Source organism: Siphateles boraxobius, unplaced genomic scaffold (assembly GCF_051911475.1).
Source record: "Siphateles boraxobius isolate OS27281-9 unplaced genomic scaffold, OSU_SipBor_1 77, whole genome shotgun sequence".
Classification (NCBI taxonomy): Eukaryota; Metazoa; Chordata; class Actinopteri; order Cypriniformes; family Leuciscidae; genus Siphateles; species Siphateles boraxobius.
The window spans coordinates 12,423,425-12,431,222 of NW_027509205.1; the positions used below are offsets into that span (position 1 = coordinate 12,423,425).

The 7,798-nt window shown below is 37.3% G+C and overlaps 1 long non-coding RNA gene across 1 annotated transcript; it reads right to left on the minus strand.

The window, feature by feature from the left end:
* Positions 1–670: 670 nt before the first annotated feature.
* On the minus strand, positions 671–6,969 carry LOC143725749 (uncharacterized). Its single transcript, XR_013198325.1, has 5 exons — positions 6,736–6,969; positions 4,265–4,324; positions 1,922–1,989; positions 1,635–1,792; positions 671–994 (listed from the first exon to the last, which is right to left on the minus strand). It is a non-coding gene; the product is annotated as an uncharacterized LOC143725749 (long non-coding RNA).
* Between the last annotated feature and the right edge of the window lie 829 nt (positions 6,970–7,798).

Sequence of the window (7,798 nt, forward strand, 5' to 3'; positions counted from 1 at the left end):
ACACACACACACACACACTCCTATCATTGTGAGGACATTCCATAGGTGTACTGATTTTTATACTGTACAAAACTGTATAATCTATACCATTACACTAACAACACTAAACCTACCTATCGCAGAAAACTTTCTGCATTTTTAGATTTTCAAACCACATAATTTAGTGTGATTTCTAAGACATTTTCCTCATGGGGACCAAAAAATTTCCCCACCAGGACAAGGATTTCAGATATTGTCATCTTTGTGGGAACAAAAATATTTTTTGTCCCCATAACGTAGGGTTACCTGAAACGCACACACACACACACACACACACACACACACACACACACACACACACACACACACACACACACACACACACACACACTCCTATCATTGTGAGGACATTCCATAGGTGTACTGATTTTTATACTGTACAAAACTGTATAATCTATACCATTACACTAACAACACTAAACCTACCTATCGCAGAAAACTTTCTGCATTTTTAGATTTTCAAAACACATAATTTAGTGTGATTTCTAAGACATTTTCCTCATGGGGACCAAAAAATTTCCCCACCAGGACAAGGATTTCAGATATTGTCATCTTTGTGGGAACAAAAATATTTTTTGTCCCCATAACGTAGGGTTACCTGAAACGCACACACACACACACACACACACACACACACACACACACACACACACACACACACACACACACACACACACACACACACACACACACACACACACACACACACACAAACACACACACACACACACACACACAAAAAAACAATGAGCTCCTCATATAGCTCACACACAACAGTTCAGCCACTCTATGTGACCTTTCAATTATTGATCCTCTCCAGCACCCGTAGTTCCTCTCTCCAACCGGCCGCATATTAAATTCCTGGCTCTCACATACCTGCAGCATCAGCAGAATAAACGGGGGTGATTCATCTGAGGCTGTCAGCACAGCGCAGGGTGAGAGGATATTTCCCTACCTAAAAAACAGAAACATTGTAGCTCACACTGAAGAGCAGAAGAGATGTGCTCATGTCAAAGTCATTCTCTCGAAATCACATCCAGACAGCAAGATCGAACTACTGCCTGTGCTTCATCATTTACATCAACTTTAATGTTGCAGCCTTTGATTGTTTTAGTAAAATTAACAAATTTCCACTTTTTTTTCTTTTTGTTATATGGTCACATTAATACTTAGAAACATTTTATAGTGTCTTTATAATTTTTTAATCACTTTTTATTGTTCATTGTAATCTAGACCTAGACCCAGACATTCAATTTTAAAATATAACAATCATTAAAATATTAATTATTACATTTTTAAAAAGTATGATAATGTAAACAGAGACTATCGGATTTACAAGGGATTTACGACAATCCCCAAGGGATATTTTTAATTTGAACTAAAACTAAACCAATGAATATATATCTATATATATTTTTTTACTTATTAGACTTATTTTATCTCAGCTAGTTTCCAATAAATTATTATAAAATCACACAAAAGTTTTCTTATATTCATTTTATTATAATTTGTATTATCACTATACATTCTGATGTCATTCCTACACCCACAGTAAACTATTAGTGCATTTCCTATCTGGATCTTCCAATACTCACCACAAATAGTCTGCTCTAATAAAGATGTCATCATTTCCAATTCCCTTATTCCCACTGTCACACCGCCACTGAGTGAACAGACCTGTCCAGAATAGCCCAGTCTCAAAAAGTCTCCAGTTGCACTCTAGTACCAAGCAAAGAAGTATTTTGGGAATCTGCTGTAGGATAAGATGAGAACAGCTGCTGGTTAATTTTAAGTTTAGTGTCTGTGGATCTGGGTACTATGAAAAATGATTCACAATCCAATGGTGGTACACAGTAGTGTAGAATAGCATAGCATAACATACCAGTTTTAAAATGATCCCAAAAGTCATGCGCTAGCATCCCTTGAAGGGGTTTTACTGCAGGTGTCAGACTACAGGAAGTGGAAAACAGTTGACTGACTGTGAATTTGTTGAAAGATAGTGGTTACATTTTGAAATGGCAAAGATTTTATTTTAAGATGACAATTAAACAGCTTGTTTCTGTTTACCGCTAACAATGCCCAGATCATATGTTTGATTCTCAGGAAATGCATACTAATATTTGGCTAAGTATCTTTAGATAAAAGCACCTGCATAAATGTTCAAATAATTGCCAATTGCTGTCCGCAACCCATTTTAATTATGTGATTGCATTATTAAATGAAACAGGGAGTCATCTGGGGAAATTACTGGATTGTGGAAAGGAAATAAAAACAAATTTATAGCCAGGAAGGACAACTGTGGTACAAAAGGACACAAATAACCCCCAGGTGAGATGCTGTACCCATTTACCTCTATGCAACAGAAAAGGGCACACCGGGACATATTAACTGGGACACTGGGACTGCACCAAACCCCGAAGGTGATACAATAAAGAATGCGGTTGTCTCATTTCCTTCAAGACAAACTCTCTGAACTTTGACTCATAATGCAAGGCTAAGAAAAAACGCCACTAATGGTCAACAGCACAGGCAAAGCTGCACCATTATTTACTCAGGAGAAGGTGCAAGTGGCCATGCAGCTGGATCAATTATTTACCCATCGACATGCTACAAGGATTCAAAGAGGCTGTGTTCATCCTATGCCAAAAACTTCTATGGCACAGGAATACAACAAGAAAGCGTTTTGGAGGAAGCTGTCAGACAGAGTTCAGCAGCAGTGGCTGTGCCCAGCAGGAGATCATCAGCCAAGAGTCAAAAGAACAGCAGGTTTTCCAGCGCTCGCTGCCTGTGGAGTGATAGATGCTTTGCCAGGCTATGCTGAGTCTGCTGAGTCACTGCATGCCCGTCCTATACCCTCACCAGAGGAAGGCCTAATTAGCTGTCTCAGCTGATTTAAGGTCAGTTCTACCAGTTAGACCAATGTGATGTATACCTGACTTGTAGCTGATTCTAGTTCAGTCGACTGAAATCCATGTCTTAATCACGCTGTCAATCTACCAGAATCAGAGGCGTTCTTGTACTCCGCCATGGTCAGTTAAAATACGCATTTAGTACAATAATAAAGCACTAAATCAAAGAAACTCCACTATCAGCAGATTCTTAATCGCGCGCGGTGCAGCTATTAGCTATACTTCCAGTGCTCTGAACTGCTCCGATCTATTTTACTTGTAGTTCGTATTTACCTTTTATAGTATAAACCAAATGCTGGACTCTTATTGTGTTTATTTACATTTAAAGGCAGGGTAGGTGATTTGTTCCAGAAACCTTTTTGTTATGCTAGTTTAAAGTCTCTTCACATAATGATAGCAATCACTAAGTTAAGTGGTCTAAACGTATTTGTAGGTATAGGCCTATTGTCTGTGGAAGGCGTAGGAGCCTACCATAAAATGTTCGTCCAATCATTGCATTCGTTCTGAATGCAATGATACGATGGCATCGTGCCTGTCAACGTATGCATTTTCATACCTCCGCGGACCCTGCTCGCGCAGACATCATACAGCTCATCAGCAAGTTTCACGCTACGCAGAGACGGACGTCAGTCATCGAGCACCACAACCGAAACAGCAGCCGCCTTTTACAGTTCCTCCTGAACCAAAACAACGAGCTTATGCTGCATTCATTCATGGAAACCCGTGACGTTATACTCTGAGCAGTTTGTGACTCGAATTTATGCATTTCAAGGACAACACTATCAACGGCGAGATGAATCTGGAGCAGTCATGTGGTAAAGGTCAGTTCTCTTTAAGTTCATTATTATTGTAAGGTTATGTGCTTAGTTTAATGCTGTTTCTTGTGACTCTTTTGTTTGCTCCCTGCTTTACGAGTTTTTTTGTGGAGACGCTCTGAAGGGAGGGTGGGATCTTATGCTTTCAAAGCTAGCTTGTATTGATAGCCTCTCTGAAAGAAAAAAGCATACAGTACCTTTAACACACTTTGCTAAGAAAATAAGTACTATGTGTACAAATACAATACAGCAGATATAAATAAACCTAGTACATAAAGCCATAAAGAAAATAAATTGTAATATTAACTAAATGCTGCTCTTATTGTGTTTATTTACAAAACAAAGCACAAGACAAAAATAATTTAAATTGTAAAATAATTTTAGCGGAGTAAATCTGACTTTCCATCACTTTCCAAAAAAGTGTTTGTGTTTTTTTATGTGTGTGTGTGTGTGTGTGTGTGTGTGTGTGTGTGTGTGTGTGTGTTTTTAAACAATAAATACCTTTCAGGTCAGAGACAATGCTATGGAAAATTCCTATTCAGCTTTTTGTCGTCTTGCATCCTAAGGAAAGATTTTTTTCAGCCTAAATTTCTCTTAAAAACAGCTTCCGGACTCAACTCGTCCCTCAAGGAGCCACAAAGAAGAAACATGATCCCATAAAGAGATATCCCACTTCTCAATTTCTGAGTGCTGTTGTGATGTGCTTATCATGCTTATCCGACCAAGTATTTTAATCCATGTAAGAGCACAGGTTACATTTAGTCATCTTGACAGACACTGATGGCATAACACGATCTTCTTATGTGCTTGAAGCTCCAAATGTTCAAGACTATATAAAGATTGCCTAGTAACGCACACACTGGATCTTATAATAGCAGTAAATATGTGTGATCTAACATATACTCCCATCAGCTCATATTAATGAGGATATCTCGTGTTATGCTGCATCTGTCAACATGCATTACCAGAGCTGATCGTGCCGAAGTGTGTCTCTGTGGAGTTCCAGGAACAAAAATTCAGGTTTAATAAAAAACTCAAGCCTGACTGCTGCATAATTAGCATGCAATCTTCTGTATCTATGGTAACTGCAGAGACAAGCTAAATGAGATGTTACTGGCCCTGACAAATACAAACACATTCTTTCCTATTATTGCTCACATAAGATAGAACTGATATGGGTGAACTTTTCAAAGGACACTTTGTTTTATGTGGCCATATGGGCAATAACTTCTCCTATATATTTCCTGTCCATTGTTTTTCCTATTTTTCAATTAAATGCATATTTTCCCACGCACATTTCAAACCTCCAGTGGAGGTAGGAGGACATCCTGATGGAAAAAACAGACGGGTGTATGAGAATGCCATAGGTGGACAGGACTCATTATGAAAACACCAGGAATGATGGACACCATCCTGAATGCTTCATTTAACTGCTTATATTATCTGTTTATAAATAGGATGTGCTAAAATGAGCCTGAAATGGCATGATCTCATGTGTGCGTCACTTCTGTGACCCTTTCTAAATTGGTCACTGTCAAAAAAATATAATTGGAAAGCTGTTTCAAAGCATGTCTGTACATCATGTGCACAGTTGCTAATGAGGATAAATAAACCATGTAAAATAATCATTTAAATAATATAAAATAAATTTCTATTAGTTTTCTAACTAGACTTGAATGACTGATAAAAAAACACTGATAACTGAAATTAAATAAATAGCATTTTAATTAAATGCAGAATACTTGATTATGTAAAAACAGTCAAGTTTTCCTTTTAATTCCTGAAGAAAAGAACTTATGCAGCAGATGGTCAGACTAATGTGCTCTTTGTGATCCGGCACAAATGAATGTAGACTTCTCTGGTGGAGTGAGACGAGACGCAGACGCACCCAGGACTAATCAGTATGGGTTCAATTCTGGCTACTCATTTAAACAGAGCAGTTTGAGTACAGGAGCTTCAGAGTGAAAAAAACAGTGGCTCTCCACCCACATATGACTCATTAATATCCGCCAAATCTGTAAAGTATATGGCTGAAAACAATGAAGAGGCGTGCAGGAAGAGGACAGAGTGAAAGAAGCAATGTTTAACTCATCACAGAAGGCTTCAGATGTGGTTTACTTTTGTTACTTATAAATGCATTACAAGTAACGCGTGTTACGTAATAAGATTACTTTTTCAAGTAACTAGTAAAGTAACGCATTACTTTAAAATTTACAACTAAATATCTGAATTACTTGTTAAAATAAGTAACGCAAGTTACTTTGTTTTCCATTATTGACTGACTTCACTAGTTTACTAATAAAAACAGTAAAATGCAAACTCAGGATATTATGTAATCCTGTAATAATTAAATATTATAAATTACACATATGCTTTATGTATTTAATCTCACTTTATTAAGCATTGCCTTTGCTACTGACCTTTGATGATCCAATTCAAATATAGGCCTACTAATAAGCAAAAATGACTAAAGTTACATCCCATATTTGTGATTAAACTCAGTTTGCGATTTCGGACGCAGCCAAAGTGTTGAACAACTTCTCCGTCTTAACTTTCCCCAACACTGACTCTGTGAGCATGATATTGCTTTAATATTAGCACTGTCTGGATATGAGTGTTAACATATTAGCCGGAGTCTGGAGTAGTCTGAGCATGTCAGCGTTTTCAGATAGTTTGAAAGTGTCTGAATTAAGTGGTGCAGTTATTGCCAGAAGGAGATCATTCAGCTAACATGTTGAATCATGCTCTCAACGAAAGCTTATTAAATAAGCTCAGCCAGTGGACAGATAATATGACATTTTGCAGTGGCCTGGCTCTAAAAATATGACATTTTGCAGTGATCGCCTGTAAGTTTCCAATGGTTTTCAGAAGATGAACACTTTTATTTAGACCTCGTTAGATTGCAATTTAGTTGTCTAACTATATGTATAATATTTATCCAACTATATGTAGTCTAATAATATAGTACTTACCTTTATGATGGGATTACTGGAGGACTGTCCACTGACAGTCGAGTTTTTCCATTTGACAGTAAGCTATTTTTTTCCTCAAGTAATGTTAGATTTTTTAAATGTTTGTACTTTTACAACTTCACTAGTTTTACTTCACTACATTCCATAGCATAATACCTTACTTTTTACTTCAACACAATTAATAAATTCGTGCAGTTCCTCGTTATTTAGAAGTGAAGAAATAGAGACGGCGTTGTCCGAATAGTAATCTAATTGTTCTTTTGAACCGATTCTTTTTAATGAACCGGTTCACAAATAGCATTGATGATTCATTTGTGAATTTGACTTAACCACTTGATTCAATGATCCGGTCGGAGCGAGTTTCAAGTTAATCGATCGCTGGCCTTGTCCGACTCTAAATTAGCCAAGAACCGGAAGTAATATGATCCTCGATAAAACCTATTTCAACTTTTATCTGTGTGAATGGACATATACTATAATGGAGTATACCGTTGCAAAGAATAAAACAAAAGGTAAGCATTAATACTTAAACACATTTAAAAGTAATTAGTTTTATACTTATAAGAATATAAAATTATTTTTTATACTTGCATCAAACACTGCTTGTGGGTAAACTTTTATTAGTTTCTCAGAGAAATGCTCCTTTAAAAGTTCTTTAAAAGGTTCAAAGGTGGATATAGACACTATTGTGTGCCTTAATTTTGCACTCATATCTCCCCAGACAGTTTCAGGACAGCTTCTCAAGTCAGCCAAAAGCCTGGGCACCATTCCGAGCATACAGTATGCCTTCAAACCATTACCCAACTTTCAAAACAGACATAATTCAAGTTATGTTTCAGGGCTTCATATTTCACGGATCTGAGATGCACGCACAGTTTCAGGCAGAAGGATAGGGACAGAGGGGTAAACCACTTTGCATCTAATGGATCTGGGATAGGAACACATTCATCTAGTCAGGTGATGGAGCTGTGTATCAGTGTCATGCTCTGAAAATGGTGATTCAATTGAGGATGATGCATACCCATTTAAATTCCACAGCAGCTGGCGCTTCATTCCCACAGAC